At 43.1% G+C, this 21,685-nt stretch overlaps 1 pseudogene; it reads right to left on the reverse strand.

The window, feature by feature from the left end:
* Positions 1–360: 360 nt before the first annotated feature.
* LOC124723024 lies at positions 361–479 on the reverse strand (annotated as a pseudogene).
* Between the last annotated feature and the right edge of the window lie 21,206 nt (positions 480–21,685).

Genomic DNA, 21,685 nt, shown 5'->3' on the forward strand with positions numbered 1-21,685 from the left:
GGACGAAATAAGATTAAGCCCCCAATTGATGCAGATGCCACGCTCGGAGCATTCCATGGATAATTGTTTACGAAATAGAAAGACCAAGTATTTACCCAATCACTCATTGGTTCTTCAGTCACCATACTCGGGTTCACTACGTGGATCATACACCATGTAGCCTTCAAGTTCTCTAACTTCATCCGAACAGGCCTCGGAAGGCTCATCGGTACCGACCGACCACCGTGTTACCCTCAGACAATAAGAATGCAGGTATGGAGGGGCATGTGGTCAGTACACCGCTCTCCCAGCCATTCTCAGTTTCGGGCGGGTCCGGAGTCGCGCCTCAGTGGGTCTCACACCAGCAGAGAGCACCCCGCTTGCCAACAGCGCTCGATAGACCCGGTCAGTCACCCATCGAAGTGTTAACCAAGGCCGATAGCGCTTAACTTCGGTGATCTGACGGGAACCGGTGTTACCACTGAGGCAACGCTGTTGGCGTAAGTGTTCTAAGCAGCACTATAAATACCTTGGTCCCAAATGCCCGTGATGAATTATCAGCATCTGTCTTCCGGCTCAAATATCTACCGTCTGCGCTGCAAACGGTCCTTTCGTGGAGTGATACCGTCATACCCTCCTGATGATAGCTTCATTGTGTTGCAGTTTTTGTTCGTGTATTGAACATCTGCTTGCTTTCCGTCTTAGTGCCTGGACGAAGGCCAGTATCCAGGGCATCCCTATGGGTGCCACCAAGTTCATAGCCCTGGTACGGTGGACTGGCTGAACGGGTGGCAAGCCGACAAGCCGGACGGCGCGGTCCTGCGGTACCTTTCACTACTACAGGTTCGCTAATTACGGAGCCCTGCGCACTGCAGTCCCAGCGGCGGCAGCAGTCGGACCGGATGAATCGCTTCTTTCACTGCGGCTAATTACTACTCCCGCCCACGGACTGGATCGTTCGTATCCCCCCCTCCCCTTTTCTCCCCCACGAAACTTCAGCCGGATCGCAAATCCCTATTCACTGAGCTAATTTCCGGCGTTTAGAGTAGTGCCTTACAAAGAAAAAAAAGAACAAAAAAAGGAAAAAAGTTCGTTCATTAAAATTTCAGTCTGACCAACACTGCACAGAAACAGTGTATTCACCTACCAAGTGAAATGCGAGCCAGTACCACGCCCTTCTCCAAACTTCACTTGCAAATCAATTACTCGTCAGCCTGAGAAGTGCGGCCTCTAGCTAGTAATTATTATAAATCAGCTGCAGCAAGGGGGAGTAAACTTTTAAAAGAAAATCGCTTGCACCACGTCGAGTAAGCAGAAAAGTTGCAGTAGCAAGTTGCCAAGGAGTTTATTTCGCCCGACTTGCTGCGTTTCTCCTCCAGACTGCAGACACATGCAGAGTGTTGGTCGAACAGCGGATCGACTGTGTCATGAAACTACGTACTCTGGCTAACAAACAAGAAAAACTGGAACTTACTGTGCAATATTATGTCAAATTTTTTTTTCTTTTTTTTTTTTTGTTTTCTAGACAACCGATTTTCTTTTCTGTTTTACTCAGTGCCCCCGTAACGCAGTTTTAGGGTCATTCACTGGTGACGTATCAAGTAACCTTATGCCACAAGTATGGTATATCAGGGATTTATTTATTTTCCAGGCTGTGGCTAAGTCATGTCTCCGCAATATCCTTTCTTTCAGAAGTGCTAGTACTGCACGGTTCGCAGGGGAGCTTCTGTTAAGTTTGGAAGGTAGGAGACGAGGTACTGGCAGACGTAAAGCTGTGAGGACAGGGCGTGAGTCGTGCTTGGGTAGCTCAGTTGGTAGAGCACTTGCCCGCGATAGGCAAAGGTCCCGAGTTCGAGTCTCAGCCCGGCACACAGTTTTAATCTGCCAGGAAGTTTTATTTATTTTGTTTACTAATTCTTCACAATTACAGTCTATTATCTGGAAAGATAAGACAGGCCGCCGAACTCAAATTTTTGGATATAGTAAAAGTATATATAACAATTATTATTACTTAGTACTCAGAAATTCTACGAAATTAACACCGAAACAAAGAAACAGAGAAAGAAAGAGGAACAAACGATTTTCTACCAACATAAAACTACTTTTGATCCCTTAGCCAAGAAGGCAACTACTAGTATTATATCGTCTTGTTCATTTATTGGTGTCATCGTTTCCTGAAGGGCGTTTCCGCTACTGGAGCCGCCCAAACTATCCCGGACAACAGTCATTGGCTGCTGGATTTCTTGAAGTATGGCTGCACGTCAGCAGCATTAGCGCTTTGGTTGTCGATTCCACGGCTCACTTTAACTTCTTAGAAATCTCATTTGCGTAATCAATTGCGCTAGTCCCACGACCGCTCTTGAAGACAGTTTCCTTCAGGTGTCACCGATCCCAGTTGCCTTGTCTCCATCTGCGCGTAATGTAAAGGGACCGGTGATCCGGCCAGTCTGTAGATGGTTTTAGGCGGTTTTCCATCTGCCTCGGCAATTGCGGGCTGGTTCCCCTTATTCCGCCTCAGCTACACCATGTCGGCGATTGCTGCGCAAAGAAGTTCTCCACGTACGCGTACACCACCATTACTCTACCACGCAAACATAGGGGTTACACTCGTCTGGTGTGAGACGTTCCCTGGGGGGTCCACCGGGGGCCGAACCGCACAATAACCCCGGGTTCGGCGTGGGGCGGCGGAGGGGTGAAGTGGACTGTGGTAGTCGTCGTGAGGTTGCGGACCACTGCGGCTGCGGCGGGGACGGAGTCTCTCCGTCGTTTCTAGGTCCCAAGTTAACATAACATAACATAATGTAAAGGGAGATACTCGGTCAGGGTAGAAAACTGTACCTACAATTTATCTCTGTGGCAGGCGAAAGTTATTTTTCTGGCCGCTAACACCATCTAGGGGAAGAGCACAAATGACCCTCTGAAGAGGTAGAAAAGGCGAAGGAGGCGTGCAAAGGCAGAAACATTTGTAGGGCAAAAGCAAAGTGTAGTCCTCACAAATATGAATCACAAGTTGCTGGAAGTGACTTGGAGTAAATGTTAAACATGGTATAAATGTATGAGGGAACCCGATCAGACAATAAAACCTGCTGATGCCAAACAGAAACTCCTTCTCCTCGGCAAAAACGAAGACAGTTCAAACAGTTGGTCATCTGTTTGGCTAGTGCCACTGGAAGAGCAAGCAGACATCTTGATGCATTAAACGTAAACTCCGTCCACAGGACCCGGAGGGTCCATCGGGACAGATTGGCCTCCCTATCATCCTCTGCCAATGGCGTCATGGTGTAGAGGGCGTGGTGTCAGCACACTACTGTCCCGGCCGTTGTCAGTTTTCGTGACTGGGGCCGCTACTACTCGGTCAGGTAGCTCTTCAGTTGGTATCAGAGGCTGACTGCATCCCGTTCCAGTTGATCCACCAAGGAAAAAGCCCTGCCAGTACCGGGAATAGAACCCGGGTCCTCCGCGTAGCTGTCAGCTGCTCTCACCACCTAGCTATGCAGGCGGACGTTGTTGACAGAGTGGATAACGAATCTCAAAATGTTCAAATGTGTGTGAATTCCTAAGGGACCAAACTGCTGCGGTTATCGGACCCTAGACTTACACACTACTTAAACTAACTTACTATAAGAACAACACACACACCCATGCCCGAGGGAGTATTCGAACCTCCGGCGGGAGGACCGAGAAATCCGTGACAAAGTGGCTCAAACCGCGCGGCCAATCCGAGCGGCATAACGAATCTGCACCTGTAGCTTGTCAGTTCAGACTTGGCCACGGTTAGTGAACAAGAGTATAGGTTTGAGGTTGGTAAAGGATACACTTTTTCTGTTGATATAGAAGATGGCTTCTCGGCAGTTTTCGAGTATCATGAAGCTATGAGTACAATAACGTAGTATCGTTGAAAGAACTTTATTATAAGACTCGGAGCCTTATTTAAATTTCATAGGTTTTTTGTGGCGTATGGAAGTCATCCCGATGGAGTTGGGATATTTTCTGTAATAAAACAATGACATTTCTTGCCGTTCAGTGTTCTCAATTCTGGGTTGTATGGAATAGCGACTCTATAATTAATATGAACCCTATGTTTGAAATCCTGAAGGTGGCAGGGTTAAAATACAGGGAGCGAAAGACTATTTACAATTTGTACAGAAACCAGATGGCAGTTATAAGAGTCGAGGGACATGAAAGGGAAGCAGTGGTTGGGAAGGGAGTGAGACAGGGTTGTTCAAACTGTATATTGAGCAAGCAGTAAAGGAAACAAAAGAAAAATTCGGAGTAGGTATTAAAATCCATGGAGAAGAAATAAAAACCTTAAGGTTCGCCGATGACATTGTAATTCTGTCAGAGACAGCAAAGGACTTGGAAGAGCAGTTGAACGGAATGGATAGTGTCTTGAAAGGAGGATATAAGATGAAGATCAACAAAAGCAAAACAAGGATAATGGAATGTAGTCGAATTAAGTAGGGTGATGCTGAGGGAATTAGATTAGGAAATGAGACACTTAAAGTAGTAAAGGAGTTTTCCTATTTGGGGAGCAAAATAACTGATGATGGTCGAAGTAGAGAGGATATAAAATGTAGACTGGCAATGGCAAGGAAAGCGTTTCTGAAGAAGAGAAATTTGTTAACATCGAGTATAGATTCAGGTCTCAGGAAATCGTTTCTGAAAGTATTTGTATGGAGTGTACCCATGTATGGAAGTGAAACATGGACGATAAATAGTTTCGACAAGAAGAGAATACTAGCTTTCGAAATGTGGTGCTACAGAAGAATGCTGAAGATTAGATGGGTAGATAATGTAAGTAATGAGGAGGTATTGAATAGAATTGGGGAGAAGAGGAGTTAGTGGGACAACTTGACTAACAGAAGGGATCGGTTCGTAGGACATGTTCTGAAGCATCAAGGGATCACCAATTTAGTATTGGACGGCAGTGTGGAGGGTAAAAATCGTAGAGGGAGACCAAGAGATGAATACACTAAGCAGATTCAGAAGGATGTAGGTTACAGCAGGTAGTGGGAGATGAAGAAGCTTGCACAGGATTGAGTAGCATGGAGAGCTGCATCAAACCAGTCTCAGGACTGAAGACCACAACAACAACAACAAGAACAACATGTTGCAGATACATCGTCACCGTAATTGGGCCAATAATTGAAGCCAAAGAAACTGGTACACCTGCCTAATATCGCGTAGGGCCCCCGCGAGCACGCAGAAGTGCCGCAACATGACGTGGCTTGGACTCGACTAATGTCTGAAGTTGCGCTGGAGGAAATTGACACCATGAACCCTGCAGGGCTGTCCATAAATTCGTAAGAGTACGAGGGTTTGAAGGTCTCTTCTGAAAAGCACGTTACAAGGCAATCCAGATATGCTCAATAATGTTCATGTCTGGGGACCAGCGGAAATGTTTAAAGGCAGAAGAGGGTTCCTGGAGCCACACTGTAGCAATTCTGGAAGTGTTGGGTGTCGCATTGTCCTGCTGGAATCGCCCAAGTCCATCGGAATGCACAATGGATATGAATGGATGCATGTGATCAGATGTTTACGTACGTGTCACCTGTCAGAATCGTATCTAGACGTATATCAAAAGTTCCACATCACTCCAATTCCACACGTCCGACACACATTACAGAGTCTCCACTAGCTTGAACATGCAGGGTCTATGGATTCATGAGATTATCTCCATACCCGTACACGTCCATCCGCTCGATACAATTTGAAACGAGACTCGTCCGACGAGGCAACATGTTTCCAGTCGTCAACAGTCCAATGTCGGTGTTGACGGGCCGATGCGAGGCGTAAACGTTTGTGTGGCGCAGTCATCCTGGATACACGAGTGGGCATTCGGCTCCGAACGCCCATATCGATGATGTTTCGTTGAATGGTTCGCACTTTGACACTTGTTGATGGCAGAGCACTGAAATCTGCAGCAATCTGCGGAATGGTTGCACTTCTGTTACGCTGAACGACTCTCTTCAGTCGTCGTTGGTCCCGTTCTTGCAGTTTCTTTTTCAGGACGCAGCGATGTCGGAGATTTGATGTTTTACCGTATTCCTGATATTCAAGGTACATTCGTGGAATGGTCGTACGAGAAAATCTCACTTCATCGCTACCTCGGAGATGCTGTGTCCAATCTCTCGTGCGCCGACTATAACACCACGTTCAAACTCACTCAAATCTTGATAACCTGCCATTGTAGCAGCAATAACCGATCTAACAACTGCGACAGATACTTGTTGACTTATATAGGCGTTGGCGACAGTAGCGCCGTACTCTTGTCTGTTTACATATCTCTGTATCTGAATTGCTCGCATCTCGTGGTCGTGCGGTAGCGTTCTCGCTTCCCACGCCCGGGTTCCCGGGTTCGATTCCCGGCGGGGTCAGAGATTTTCTCTGCCTCGTGATGGCTGGGTGTTGTGTGTTGTCCTTAGGTTAGTTAGGTTTAAGTAGTTCTAAGTTCTAGGGGACTTATGACCACAGCAGTTGAGTCCCATAGTGCTCAGAGCCATTTGAACCATTTTCTGTATCCGAATAAGCATGGCTATACCAGTTTCTTTGGCACTTCAGTGTGTGATAAATACAGTCAAATTACTCCTGAGGTCCTGAAGAACGGAAACCTGGAACACACAACACGAGAACTGACAACAGAAATTCAGACAGCTACTAAGGCCAGGGTAAGATTCATAGGAGCAATAACAGAAGAGTTCTAAATCAAGACTGGTGTCAAACAGGGAGGTGGACCGTCACCAATTTCGTTCAGCATCGCGCTGGGCGAAATGATTAGATAATAGAGAGAGCATTAAAACATGGAAATGGCGGTACCAAAGAAGCACGTAAAGCACAAAAAGAAAAAAAGAACCCTAGATGAATGTCTATCTTTGCGGTCGTTTTAGTGATAACGAGACGGAAGAAGACGCGAAGAAACAGCTCGTCAATCTAAGAAAGCTTTTCAGAAGGGAGGGACGGAGGATCGCCTACCACAAGATAAAGCCACTGAATACCACTGCGAAAAATTTGTGGTAAGGACTATGGGATCAAACTGCTGAGGTCTTCGGTCCCTAGGCTTACTCACTACTTAATGTAACTTAAACTAACTCACACTAAGGACAATACACACACCCTTGCGCGAGGGAGGACTCGACCCTCCGACGGGGAGAGCCGCGCGAACCGTGACAATGCGCCTACGACCGCACGGCTTCCCGCGCAATACCACTGGGGATTGGAAAACACCAGAGCACAAAGCGCAGTAAGTGGACAAATTTAAATGAGACAATAACACAAAGCTCGGCCTTCTGTAGGAGAGATAGATAGAATGTAGACGATAACTGTTTATAATGTACCGCAGTTGCGTAGGAGAAATCGAGACGAACAATTTGGTATGGAAGATACTTGTGACGTATAAAGCCGGGAAACAATCTCAAATTGGCCTGCAATATCCGTCTAAGGTACGGCAGATGCGCGCTAAGCAAAATTTCCGAAGCCTCTCTCCCTCTTACCGCCTTCAAAGGGGTGGTAGATACAGGGCACCCGGCGATGTAGTCTGATATCAGATAGGAACGATTTTAATTTAGTCTTGCTGGGTGATGTCGAGATGTATTTTCAGTTTTCTTTGTCTCAAAAAAATAGGTAGAAAACTGACCATGTTCGAGAATGAATTCTGTGGATGTCTCCAGCACGATGCAGTACAGAAGTGAAATGAGGATAGTGGAGAAGGAGGAAAGTAGCAGCTTTTTACATCACTTAATATAGACGAAGCGTCGTCTACGTATAGGTCATTACCGACAGAGCGCCTTGCTCTATTTGATGCAGGTAGGGAAACTATGTGGCCGTATCCTCTTTAACTAACTACTTCGGCATTCGCCTGGCGTGATGAAATCAGGACTTGTATTAAATACGATGTCACGGCGGGTATTTGAACACAGATTACGATTCACTGTACCACTTCGCTCACTGGTGCAACAAAAAAGTATTTAATCATACAAGTGCCAGAAGAAAAGATGTTAGACAAGCAAAGATATCCCATACAGAATTAGGAAATTTGCCCTGTAAAGAGGCAAATATAGTTTTACCTTGTAATCTGCATTTTGAAGACACTTCTAATTATGCATGTATGTAAGCATAAAGATACTGGCAACCGATGCAAAGAGGTGGATGAAGGTTTTAGCCCAGTCGAATTAATCATGAGTGTTCATGAGGAAGAAGTGTGAGTCACAAAAGTTTGAAGACATTACAGGATATCCGATGGATCACATAATCATTTGTTGGAAACTTCATTGTTCTCATCAATAATGAAGACAAAACACTTCCATTGGGGGAGCCATCTTTCCATACAAGAGGGATATCTTAAACTACCATAGATCTGTTAGATACGCAGTGTAGAAACCTCTTACGTTCTAGCACAGTTTTTGTGTTCAGCAGTTAAAGATGTATTTCTTCTGAGATGTTTCACTCGCTTTGTTCTCGTTTGGTGTCTACCTTAATACATCGTTAACCAAAGCTACAAACGTTCAGTGTTCTACAGCGGCATGTATAATAAATGAAATGGCTGTTTTTTCCGTATATAGTTGACGAAGGACTGTGATTTCCCGCTATCCTACACGTGAAAGCGACATGACTGTGTCTCTTGCCAGTCGTTGAGCTCTCACTCATCTGCAGCCATTGCGACACAAAATCGACAGATAGATTACGTGCTAGACTGAATGCAGAATCAGTGGATTGGCGTGTCCACAGCATCAAAGGAACGCAGTTAGCAGAGCCAGCGATCTATGGTCAATGATTAGAGCAAAGCCGTTTCATGTCTCGCTGGTCCGGCGTCTGGCTTGAAATGTGGCTGCTTTTATTTACTCAAACCGTGTAATCGACAGTGTGGCTATCAGCACTACGCATTCAGTTCCAAGTTAACCTGCATGAATGCTTTATCGGTGCGCAAGCTCTGTAAAGGCTAATTTGTGTAAACCGCACGAGTGGTTCGTTATATCGTCAGGCTCCAAGGTACGTCTCTCTGTGATAGTGACGGAATGAAACATTTTATTCTTCCGTGGCGGCACATGTATATAAAATTTGACTCACTGCTCCCCTTAGTAAAGTAACGGAACATCGCACTTCATGCTTTTTATACAATAATACATTTAGCTACAATATAGCAAATCAGCAACTGGAAGCAATTAATTCCGTAAATTATATGGGAGTACGAATTAGGAGTGATTTAAAATGGAATGATCATATAAACTTGATCGTCGGTAAAGCAGATGCCAGACTGAGATTCATTGGAAGAATCCTAAGGAAATGCAATCCGAAAACAAAGGAAGTAGGTTACAGTACGCTTGTTCGCCCGCTGCTTGAATGCTCAGCAGTGTGGGATCCGTACCAGATAGGGTTGATAGAAGAGATACAGAAGATCCAACGGAGAGCAGCGTGCTTCGTTACAGGATCATTTAGTAATCGCGAAAGTGTTACGGAGATGATAGATAAACTGCAGTGGAAGACTCTGCAGGAGAGACGCTCAGTAGCTCGGTACGGGCTTTTGTTGAAGTTTCGAGAACATACCTTCACCGAGGAGTCGAGCAGTATGTTGCTTCCTCCTACGTATATCTCGCGGGGAGACCATGGGGATAAAATCAGAGAGATTAGAGCCCACACAGAGACATACCGACAATCCTTCTTTCCACGAACAATACGAGACTGGAATAGAAGGGAGAACCGATAGAGGTACTCAAGGTACCCTCCGCCACACTCCGTCAGGTGGCTTGCGGAGTCTAGATGTAGATGTAGATAATGCCAGTCTGCCAATATGAGGTTGCCATATCATTTACGCGGGATTGGCAATATGAGAATGCCGAACGTATCGTATTGTTGAGGTACAAGAACGCAGACACCGACTTCTTTCGTCAAGAATGAAGGAAATATGGAATGGAAAATACGACAAGTGCTACCCAAGGAGAGCAGAATAGCATTTATTTTGAAACTACCGTAGGAAGTTACGACATATGGTCGAGGAAAGAAGTGTTCGGATTAATGCAAAGACTCTGAAGAACAGACCCCCCCCCCCAATAAATATTCTAAATTTGGGCATTTATTATGTCGCCGGCCGGTGTGGCCGAGCGGTTCTAGGCGCTACGGTCCGGAACCGCGCGACCGCTACGGTCGCAGGTTCGAGTCCTGCCTCGGGCATGGATGTGTGTGATGTCCTTAGGTTAGTAAGGTTTAAGTAGTTCTAAGTTCTAGGGGACTGATGACCTCAGAAGTTAAGTCTCATAGTGCTCAGAGCCATGTGAACCATTTTTATTATATCACTAGAGAGGAAGTAATGAAATTTATTTGGAACTGTAGAGTCTTTTTGACATTAGCTGCACTAGGTACGAAGAAGTCAGCTATTGGTGACACATGAAAATTTGTGACGGAACGGGCTTCAAATACGGATTTCGCGCTTGTCGTGAGCGGTTGTCTTAACCATTTTTTCATTAACATTCTTTTAATTTTGATTTGAACGTGGTATTTTGGGAGAAGGGCGCGTGGGGTTGGGGAGGGGAGCGAGGGCGGGTGTCTGGGGAAGAGTGTGCAGGAGTCGCAACTCGAGACCTGAACACAGAGACCCCCCTCACAGTCAAGGGGTTAATTAGGGCTGCTGAGGGGAAATAAGAAGTGAGGCCGTTTTTTTCTTTTTTTTTGCACGACACCTAGAATACGTGTTACTAGCATCACACCGTGCACAAAGTAAAGAAACAAATAATCTATGGTCTATCATACGTCGACGGAATATATAGGGCGGAATGGAAAATACGCTCCGTAGCACAATGGAGAGGGGTGCGCCGCTGCTCTCATTACTCTTGATCATCGAGCTATGTCTTCACGCGGTAACTGGTCGTGTTCTCGTCAGCCCAGTCAATGGGTATCTGCTCCGACCTGCTGATGATCCAACTGCGTGGACGTCAAGCAGCGCACTCCCTATGTAATTAGAAAAATATTGCCTGTGTATCGGGTTAAGTACAATACTACTGTGACGTTCTTGTAGGTATTTCCAAAAGTCCAGTACATCTTTGGGTCCATCATGAAATAAATAGCTCACTGTGTGCCCACGGACCCACGTGACTGAATTGGCTTTTGATGCGCGGGGAATACAGTTCATCCGGAAAAAATAGAGCCGAGGTACGATGTGTTCCGGGGTCACCCGCAGAAAGTACGCCAAAATTTATTGCACCGAGTGCCACTCGTCTTCTGCTGCGCCACATCTGAGACGGAGTTCGTCCGTGTCTGGTACCCCACATTCCACACAAAGGCGAATCCACCATTTGTGTCTTGCGAAGGCGCGATCACGTGACACGTTTACCGTTGATTGTGATGTATCATGTTGATGAGACGTCTGTATCCAGTGTAGCCGCATGTACCGTCCGCCGCGCCACCTTGGGTTTTTTGCCTCCACGACGTGTGGTAGACGCCTCCGTTGTAGGACGTGGTACAGTATTTTGCGCGAGGTCGCCTGTTTCATCGTTGGTAGTGCGATGCAGACATACTGTGTTCGTGGTAAAAGTGATCGAAGCAGTAGAAAGGCAGGGGTATGTTGCATCGTCAGCGGGGGCATAAGGTAGGGCACAGTCAGGCATTCCAGCAGTAAACCCATCAAATTTTTCGGCGGTGGCGCCACAGCTTAATGTGTCAGCTGGTAAATAAGGTCACTGCTCTGTCATGGACATGAACTAGGCCAACACTTCCTTTGTCTGGGGGAAGGATCAGCTCATAACTGATTTTGAAGGGAGTGCCAGTACTGAAAAAGGCTCCAAATGCCACTAATATACTTCGAGCGATCAAGAACGGTATTGGAAGCACATTCGCTTTGTGCGGATTGCGAGATTCTAAGTAAACATTGACGAAGTGCGTCCTTTGAAGAATGTCGAGCGTCCATTGACGAAGGTTGGGGATACTGACCCGAATTTGTTGTTACGAGCGGCGGTAGTTAAGGGCCGCAGTGCGCTCTATGTCATCCTGAACTATACTTCGAGGAATTTGATAGTACCACTAAACTGTAGGGGTTGGACACAAGCTGGCATTAATCTGACTCCTATGTTCGTGGCGGCAGATTTGGTGACAATAAAACAGCTGCCGGAAACCACACCATATTTTTCAATCCTTTTTAGTGAGTTGGTTACATCGTCACCACTACGGAGCACGAGCACCAGGTCGTCTGTGTACGCTGTACAAACAAATGTGACGCCAAGTAACGTTAGTCCGGGAAGGCGTTGACGGAGGCCACAGAGCAGCAGTTCCAGTGCCAGGGCGTAAAGTCAGCACGGGCAACCTTGCGCACTGATCTGGAAACAGGGAAGGACTGAGTGAGACGCCCATTCACGAGATAATTGGACCTTGCCTATAGATGGAGGGATATCACAAGGTCAGTGAATCGCTATGAATCCTGCATGCGTTGGAGAAAGGACGTCAGATACACGTGAAACACACGATCAAAAGCTTCGCTAAAATTTAGTGAACGAGGCGAGACCTCGCCATGGCTAATATATCACGGTCTCGACACAGTGCTGTGTGGATGTTATTGATGCCGCCTATGGCATGGTGAGATGACATGAGGCAGAGTCTTCCGCATATGGATCACAAACAATCTGGTGAATATCTTCATATCACGGTTGAGGAGTATCAGCGGGCGATAATCATGTACTAGACTGCCACCTGTTGCTTTATGGACTGTTGTTGTTGCTGCTGTGGTCTTCAGTCCTGAGACTGGTTTGATGCAGCTCAACATGCTACTCTATCCTGTGCAAGCTTCTTCATCTCCCAGTACCTACTGCAGCCTACATACTTCTGAATCTGCTTAATGTATTCATCGCTTGGTCTCCCTCTACGATTTTTACCCTCCACGCTGCCCTCCAGTACTAAATTGATGATCCCTTGATGCCTCAGAACATGTCCTACCAACCGATCCCTTCATCTAGTCAAGTTGTGCCGCAAACTCCTCCCCAGTTCTATTCAATACAATCATTTATTCGACAAACGCTGCAGGGAGCGACACCAGTAGGGCACGTAAGCTCTCAAAATATGTTTATCCACTTGGGAGGCACTTAATACTGAAAACTTCTATAAAACTCCACAGGGATTCCATCGGGGCCAGGAGACTTTTTCTACGCTCCTTTACATATGACGTCGATAACATTTTCCGTAATTTCCTTCAATAATTCAGTTTGTAAGTCCTGTGGAACAGTGCGATAAACGAATCGTTAGACCCTCTCACTGTTGTCGGGTTGGAACAATGAGCCGAATGCAGTCGTGCGTAGTGATTGAAGAAGACTGCACCAGTACTGTGCTGCGTGGTGAGGCCGCAGCCATCGTAGTAGTAGTGATGGTCTGTATCAGCGCCCGCCGTCGTTGTTTACATTCTCGAATGACGAGTTACAGGGTACATCGTGCCATTGATATTCTGTTGTGTGTTCGCTCTCAGATGATCGTTCATTCTAGGAGGTGGTGCATATAGGCTACGACATGTGCCTTCAGACGGCGTACTGTCATCTATCGTTCTGGCGTAAGTGGCAGGGAGGCACATACGCGAAGGACGGTGAAATAAAAGTCTAGGGAGCACCCCCTTCAAGTCGCAGTCTCGCGATAATAGGTAATCAAGGTTCTTCGTTGGGCCGGTTTGGCACAACTTAACCAACTGATCTATATAGGGTACGTTGGGAGGCGGCTGATGTAGCACTCAACGTCTCCTCTATGGCGCGTCGGCAATCCAGAGAAGCGAGACGAACGAAGTTTAACTTCCAGGGGCATCGGCTGCGCCATACCCCTAGGTGACGAAGGGTGGTGACACATATATAGACCTAGTGATCAGAAAAGGCTACAGGCCACACCTCCGCATCACTCGCTGTAGCCGCGAAAGAACAGGAGATGTAAATCTTATCAAAGCGACTAGAGGAATGTCTCATAAAATGAGTCAGTTTCGGCCGATTTCCATGGATATGTTCCCGTGTATCCAGCAGCTAGAGATAATAAGCTTGGGGCTCGGTGTATGGCGGGGCAGCCGATCCTTGGGCGCCTGGATGCTAATGAAATCGCCTCGTAGCACCAAGCCATCCTGCCTGCCTTGAAAGAGCGGTCGTACTCCATCCACGGAAAAGAGCGATCGTTCGCGACGTCGATCCGTTCTGGAAGGAGCGCACACTTTGATGAACCGGAAGTCTAGCACAGTTACAACCATTCCTCTAGCGTCGGGGAGACACTGTACTTTGTCCGCTTCGAGGCTCTCTCTGAGGAGAACTGTGACATGCTGTTAGTTGGCGAGGCGTGGAACATGTAAGCCGTATAACGATACATTCCCACGAAATCGTCAATGTAGACCTCTTGGAGAAATACAGTGTCAATTGTAAGGAGTATGCTTCGCCGGCGATGGGCGAAGCATGACAGAATCTCTGACCAGAGAGTAGTTTATTGTTAGTTGTTGCTTGTCGCGAGTCTGCGCTAGTCTGCGCGAGTCGACAGTAGTAGTCAGTCGGATACAGCAGTAGTCGGTCGGATACAGTAGCGAGTGGACAGTAGTAGTCTGCGGGAGTCGGCATGCATCGGCTGTGTGCTCTGCGCGCGACTCTGGTCAGGGTTCTGGAGGATGAGTATTGTTGTACAAGGTAAAGAAGCAGCTTTGCGCATAATTAATAATGTATGTTAATTGTAATTTAATTTGTTCAGAAAAATACCCCGATAATATTTTTATAATATAAAGTAACTCTTTTAAAGAAAAGCATTCACTTCAATCTCCAATGCATTATCATTACTTCCAAGAATCAAAAAATATATATACGCCAGCACTGCACGAAGCTGTGTCGAAGAATGTATAATTAAGAGCAGATATATTTGCAGTCTTTTATTGAGGTAAGAATTTTTGCTTTTTTATTCAGAATACAGGGCCGAAGGTCAGCGCTGCTGTCCTTATAAAATTTACCAGATATTATTATTTCTGTTAGGAGGTTACATTTGATTCATGGTTCATTATTTAATCAATATTATTGTGAGGTTTATGGTCAATTATCATTTTTTTAATTTTTGTGGGGAGGTTACGCTTGGCTCCATTTTTCATTATTATTTAACATTTTTTGTGTGAGGAGGTTACACTTGGGTCCATTTCCATTCATCAATTTCTGCTGGGAGGTTACACTATATAACCCTCCACTGGGGGGGGGGGGGGGGCAAAAATTTGGCAGCGATGGCGAGTCAATTGGACTTGCCATGAACAACAAATTTTTCATAATTAATTAACTTTACAATCACAATCTATTGGTTATGACCTGTAGATTAAAACTGAAGAAACTGCAAAAAGGTGGGAATTTAAGGAGATGGGACTTGGATAAACTAAAAGAACCAGAGGTTGTACAGAGATTCAGGGAGAGCATAAGGGAGCAATTGACAGGAATGGGGGAAATAAATACAGTAGAAGAAGAATGGGTAGCTTTGAGGGATGAAGTAGTGAAGACAGCAGAGGATCAAATGGCTCTGAGCACTATGGGACTCAACTGCTGAGGTCATTAGTCCCCTAGAACTTAGAACTAGTTAAACCTAACTAACCTAAGGACGTCACAAACATCCATGCCGGAGGCAGGATTCGAACCTGCGACCGTAGCGGTCTTGCGTTTCCAGACTGCAGCGCCTTTAACCGCACGGCCACTTCGGCCGGCAGTAGAGGATCAAGTAGGTAAAAAGACGAGGGCTAGTAGAAATCTTTGGGTAACAGAAGAAATATTGAATTTAATTGATGAAAGGAGAAAATATAAAAATGCAGTAAGTGAAACAGGCAAAAAGGAATACAAACGTCTCAAAAATGAGATCGACAGGAAGTGTAAAATGGCTAAGCAGGGATGGCTAGAGGACAAATGTAAGGATGTAGAGGCCTATCTCACTAGGGGTAAGATAGATACCGCCTACAGGAAAATTAAAGAGACCTTTGGAGATAAGAGAACGACTTGTATGAATATCAAGAGCTCAGATGGAAACCCAGTTCTAAGCAAAGAAGGGAAAGCAGAAAGGTGGAAGGAGTATATAGAGGGTCTATACAAGGGCGATGTACTTGAGGACAATATTATGGAAATGGAAGAGGATGTAGATGAAGATGAAATGGGAGATATGATACTGCGTGAAGAGTTTGACAGAGCACTGAAAAACCTGAGTCGAAATAAGGCCCCCGGAGTAGACAATATTCCATTGGAACTACTGACGGCCGTGGGAGAGCCAGTCCTGACAAAACTCTACCATCTGGTGAGCAAGATGTATGAAACAGGCGAAATACCCTCAGACTTCAAGAAGAATATAATAATTCCAATCCCAAAGAAAGCAGGTGTTGACAGATGTGAAAATTACCGAACTATCAGCTTAATAAGTCACAGCTGCAAAATACTAACACGAATTCTTTACAGACGAATGGAAAAACTAGTAGAAGCCAACCTCGGGGAAGATCAGTTTGGATTCCGTAGAAACACTGGAACACGTGAGGCAATACTGACCTTACGACTTATCTTAGAAGAAAGATTAAGGAAAGGCAAACCTACGTTTCTAGCATTTGTAGACTTAGAGAAAGCTTTTGACAATGTTGACTGGAATACTCTCTTTCAAATTCTAAAGGTGGCAGGGGTTAAATACAGGGAGCGAAAGGCTATTTACAATTTGTACAGAAACCAGATGGCAGTTATAAGAGTCGAGAATGCTGAAGATTAGATGAGTAGATCACATAACTAATGAGGAAGTATTGAATAGGATTGGGGAGAAGAGAAGTTTGTGGCACAACTTGACCAGAAGAAGGGATCGGTTGGTAGGACATGTTCTGAGGCATCAAGGGATCACCAATTTAGTATTGGAGGGCAGCGTGGAGGGTAAAAATCGTAGAGGGAGACCAAGAGATGAATACACTAAGCAGATTCAGAAGGATGTAGGTTGCAGTAGGTACTGGGAGATGAAAAAGCTTGCACAGGATAGAGTAGCATGGAGAGCTGCATCAAACCAGTCTCAGGACTGAAGACCACAACAACAACAACATCACAGAATATATATATATATATATATATATATATATATATATATATATATATATATATATATATATATAGGTGCAGAACATGAAATAAAATATAGTGCACATGCACTGAGTACAGACATATCAAGCAACGACAAAATGTATACACAATGAGAACAAAACATATTAACAAATGGCAAAAGTGCACATGCACTGTAGTTCAGAACATGTCAGCAAATCACAAAATGCAATGAATACAAATCATATTAACAAAATGACGAAAGTGCACACGCACTGTAATACAGAACATATCTGGGAATCACGAAAAAAATGTATACGTAATGAGTACAAATGGCATAAAGTGCACACGCACTGTAAAACTCTCTAATATTTTTACAACAAATAAACATAATGAGTACAAATCATATTGACAAATGACAAAAGTGCACACACACTGAAGTTCAGAACATATCAAGTAAAGACAAAATGTATACACAATGAGTACAAAACATATTAACAAATGGCAAAAGTGCACATGCACTGTAAAACTCTTTAACATTTTTTTTACAACAAATAAACATAATGAGTACAAATCATATTGACAAATGACAAAAGTGCACACGCAGTGAAGTTCAGAACATATCAGCAAATCACAAAAATGTATATGCAATGAATACAAATCATGTTAACAAAATGATGAAAGTGCACACGCACTGTAATACAGAACATATCTGGGAATCACAAAAAAAATGTATATGTAATGAGTACAAATCATATTAACAAATGGCATAGAGAGCACACGCACTGTATATGTCTTTATCATTTTACAAGAATTAGGAAAGGAATGGGAAGGATTGCGTCATGGTTGTAGCACTTTAGGTTGCACGCAGCTGCACTGAAAGTCCATATCTTTCTACAGAAACATAACACCAAGTGAGACAATCTGAAGCTCTTTTCCTTGAAATATTAATCAGTGTAGCCAAGACACTGAAATGTCGTAATAATATTCCATGCTATCATTTTAGTAGTACACTAGGTACACCAAACAGTGGGACCATAATAACATCTCCATCGCTCAAGGTGGTGGACAGCATGTCGTGTCAACACCATGTTCTTGTAAAGTAGACCAACGTAGAATTAGTGCAAAAACCAAATATAGTGCTCCATGATCATGAGGATAGACAGGACAAATGGATATTGCAGTAATTTCTGGTAATTAGGTCAGAAGGTGAAGGACATTAAGTCACATAGTAGTCTTCATTGAGAATTACACTAGTCTAACAACTGATTTGAGTAATTGGTGGCACTCATCGCCCAGTTACTGAACATTTCTGTATCATGTATATAGTATTACAGAATAATGTTCATAAATTATCTGAATATAGTAATTATTGGCACTCATTGCCCAGTTACAAACCATCAGAAGTCATCATTCAAAACAGAAGCTAATGAATGGAATAGTATTAACATAATTCACTTAATTATAGTAATCATTGACATCATAGGTCATCTTATTACAGTAATCAATGGCATTCATTGGCCAGCTACAAAGCATTTTTTTTTGTATTTTTCAGAAGTCATTATTCAAAATAAGTTAATTATTGGAATACCATTTATACATAATTAATCTAATTATAGTAATCATTGGCATCATAGGTAATCTTATTACAATAATCAATGGCATTCATTGGCCAGTTACAAAACATTTTTTTTGTATGTATTATTCAGAAGTCATTACTGAAGTGACATACTATTCAGAGCTGATCAGTATTACTCAGAACTCTCTTAAACTAGTAGCATTATTTGGGACTGGTAATTACTTTGTTTGCTTTTGAGTTATTGCTGCAAATGAAGATGTGTAACGTCATTCGTCATGAGTCAGCTGTAGCAAGGTTATGAAACAAGTAGAGTATATGTGATCACATTCATAAACGACATAGGGTTAATAAACAACTATTTATACCACATTAATTTCATGAATAATTTCTCCTGCAAAATATACAAAATGGATTATGAAACTGAAAGAAGAAACGCATATTATGCTGAAAAGTAGTGAACTTCGAATTAACAGGCAGTGAAATGTGTATAAAAATATATATATTCTCTAGCTGTCCTTTCCAATACCTTCAGTCATCATACCATGCGATATAAGACATACTGTCAAAACAAACTGCAACAAATACTTAAATAACTACATAGCATCTCTTAACTAACAGTAAATATATAAACTTCACCATTATTTTCATCTGCAAAGAAAAACTTCATTATCCATATCACCATGACTCCATTATTATCATCACCTGTAAAGAAAAACTTCATTATCCATAGTAGCATATTCTTCATCATTATTCATCACCATTCATTATCATCTGCAAAAAAATATCACTTCATTATTCATTATACAACTATTCCTTATTTCTAGAATATTTCATCACTAAAACTAAGATGTGTAGTTCTGTCTAACAGCCTGCATCAACCGCCTCGTATTCTGAAAGAAAAAATTAGTTAAGACTGGTATCATACGATGTGTATAGTATATTCTTGTTAATGCTTGTTAATTCTGATCCATTTACTCTTTATCACGAGGTATTGCATCCTCTTTCGTTCATTCCGAAGGTGAAATTCCCATTTCTGTTTAATTTATTTCGTTTACACATTATTTCTTTCTGAAAATGATGAACAAGGATTAATGTCTTGCATTTAATTCATGTACCCATTAGATAAAAACTGGTTTATAGTAACATAATTGAGCATACCGCATAGCATGACAGAAAACGTAGTATGTCAAAAACATCGACAGTGTTCAGAAGCAAAAATGTACACAGTGTATCACAATGTAGCAGCAAAAAAAAAGTAAAGTAGTCACGATGTTGAGATATGATAAGGCAAAATGTTAAAGTCAACTGGTGTTTGTTATATCTTAAATATTTCATAGTGCATAGAAACAAAACAGGAAAACAATCATACATACATTAAAAAAATGGAAAATATGCACGGTCTGATGTGTAACGATAAGAAGTGTGATCTTCTTTGTGTACAGCTTGTATGTTGTGTAGTTAATGGAGGCGAGAATTGAAGACTTTAATGGAGAGAAAATTTGATAAAATTAATATGTCACTAGATAGAATTGCATAATTATTCGTAAGATACGTAATTTTATCTGGAAAATGTGCACTGTCTGATGTGTAACGACAAGAAAAGCGACGTGCTAACCTTACCTTGCCGGGCATTTGCCAAGAAAAAATACGACAATCATCAGTAAGTAGTCACATAAATACAATTGCATAAGTGGTCATAAAATGTATAAGTTCATGTGGAAAAATATGCACGGTCTGATGTGTAACGACAAGAAGAGCGACCTGCTAAACTTACCTTGCCGGACACTTGCCAAGAAAAAATTACGATAATCATCAGTAGGTGTTCATGTGAATATAATTGCATAAGCGGTCATAAAAAATTAGGAAATGGCATTACAGTGTGATAAATCATAAAGTATCTTCATTCAATAAAAGGTTTGACGTTCGACACGTGGTGGTTCCCTTTGGTTTTTCTGGTTCTCAAAGTTTCGACGTGTACTACATTGGGGTGAGGAATGCTGCGAATCCGATATGGGCCTGCGTATAGAAGCTCAAATTTACTGCATCTACTCTTTCCTTTGTTGGATAAATAGTGTGTACGTACTAATATCTTCTGTCAAATGTGAAAGTCACGGCGTGTACAAACCTGTTTTTGCTGTCTTCTCCGGCGCTCTGCGGCACGTTTGATGTTGTTCAGCGCAATGTCAATTATTTCATGGTGTCGTAGTCGACGAGATGTAGGAAATGTTACTAATTCTTTAATTTTGTTAGGTGGTTCAACATTTTTCAGTATAACAGATGGAGATAGCATAGTAGATTCATTTGGTATGGAATTAATTACATCTTGGAATGAGAGTATGTGTGTGTCCCAATCAATATGTTTTTTTTGGCAGTAAATTCTACACAGTTTACCAATTTCTTTCATTAATCGTTCACAAGGGTTCGAAGAAGCATGGTACCTGGATATATAGACCGGAGAAATGTTTCTAGCTCGTAACATACGTGTCCATATAGCAGATCGAAACTGTGGTCCATTGTCGGAAATTACGTTCAACAGATGCCCTACTTGAAATAGAAAATGTTTAACAAATGCTTTCGAACAGTTTTAGCAGTAGCTTTGCGTAACGAAGTGAAGGTAACAAATTTTGAAGTGAGTTCAACAGCGACAAAGATGTAGCAAAAACCTCTATTAGTTCTGGGAATTGGACCAAAAATGTCTACAGCGGCCATGTGCCTTAATTTAACAGGTACAATGGGATGTAATGGAGGAATATGTGAAGTCGTATCTGATTTAGCTTTCTGGCAGATTTTACATGACGCTAAAACTCGTCGAATACGTTTCTCCATGTTGGTAAAATAACAGTTCTGTCTCAGTATAAGAAAACATTTTCTGGCGCCGTAATGTGCGTAACTTAAATGAGTACACCAGATTAATTTGTTAACAAGTTCGTCAGGAATGCATAATAACCAATTGTTGCTGTCAGGATGAGAGCGGCGAAATAGAATGTCATTGCGTACAGTGTAATGGTTTTTAATGGTAACATTATTCCTATCTTGCCAAAGGTGTTTAATTTCTTTCCACACGTTGTCTATACTCTGCTCTTGTGCTATGTCTTGTAACGACGACGAAATGAAATTTTCAAAT

This window comes from Schistocerca piceifrons, chromosome 1 (assembly GCF_021461385.2).
Source record: "Schistocerca piceifrons isolate TAMUIC-IGC-003096 chromosome 1, iqSchPice1.1, whole genome shotgun sequence".
NCBI lineage: Eukaryota > Metazoa > Arthropoda > Insecta > Orthoptera > Acrididae > Schistocerca > Schistocerca piceifrons.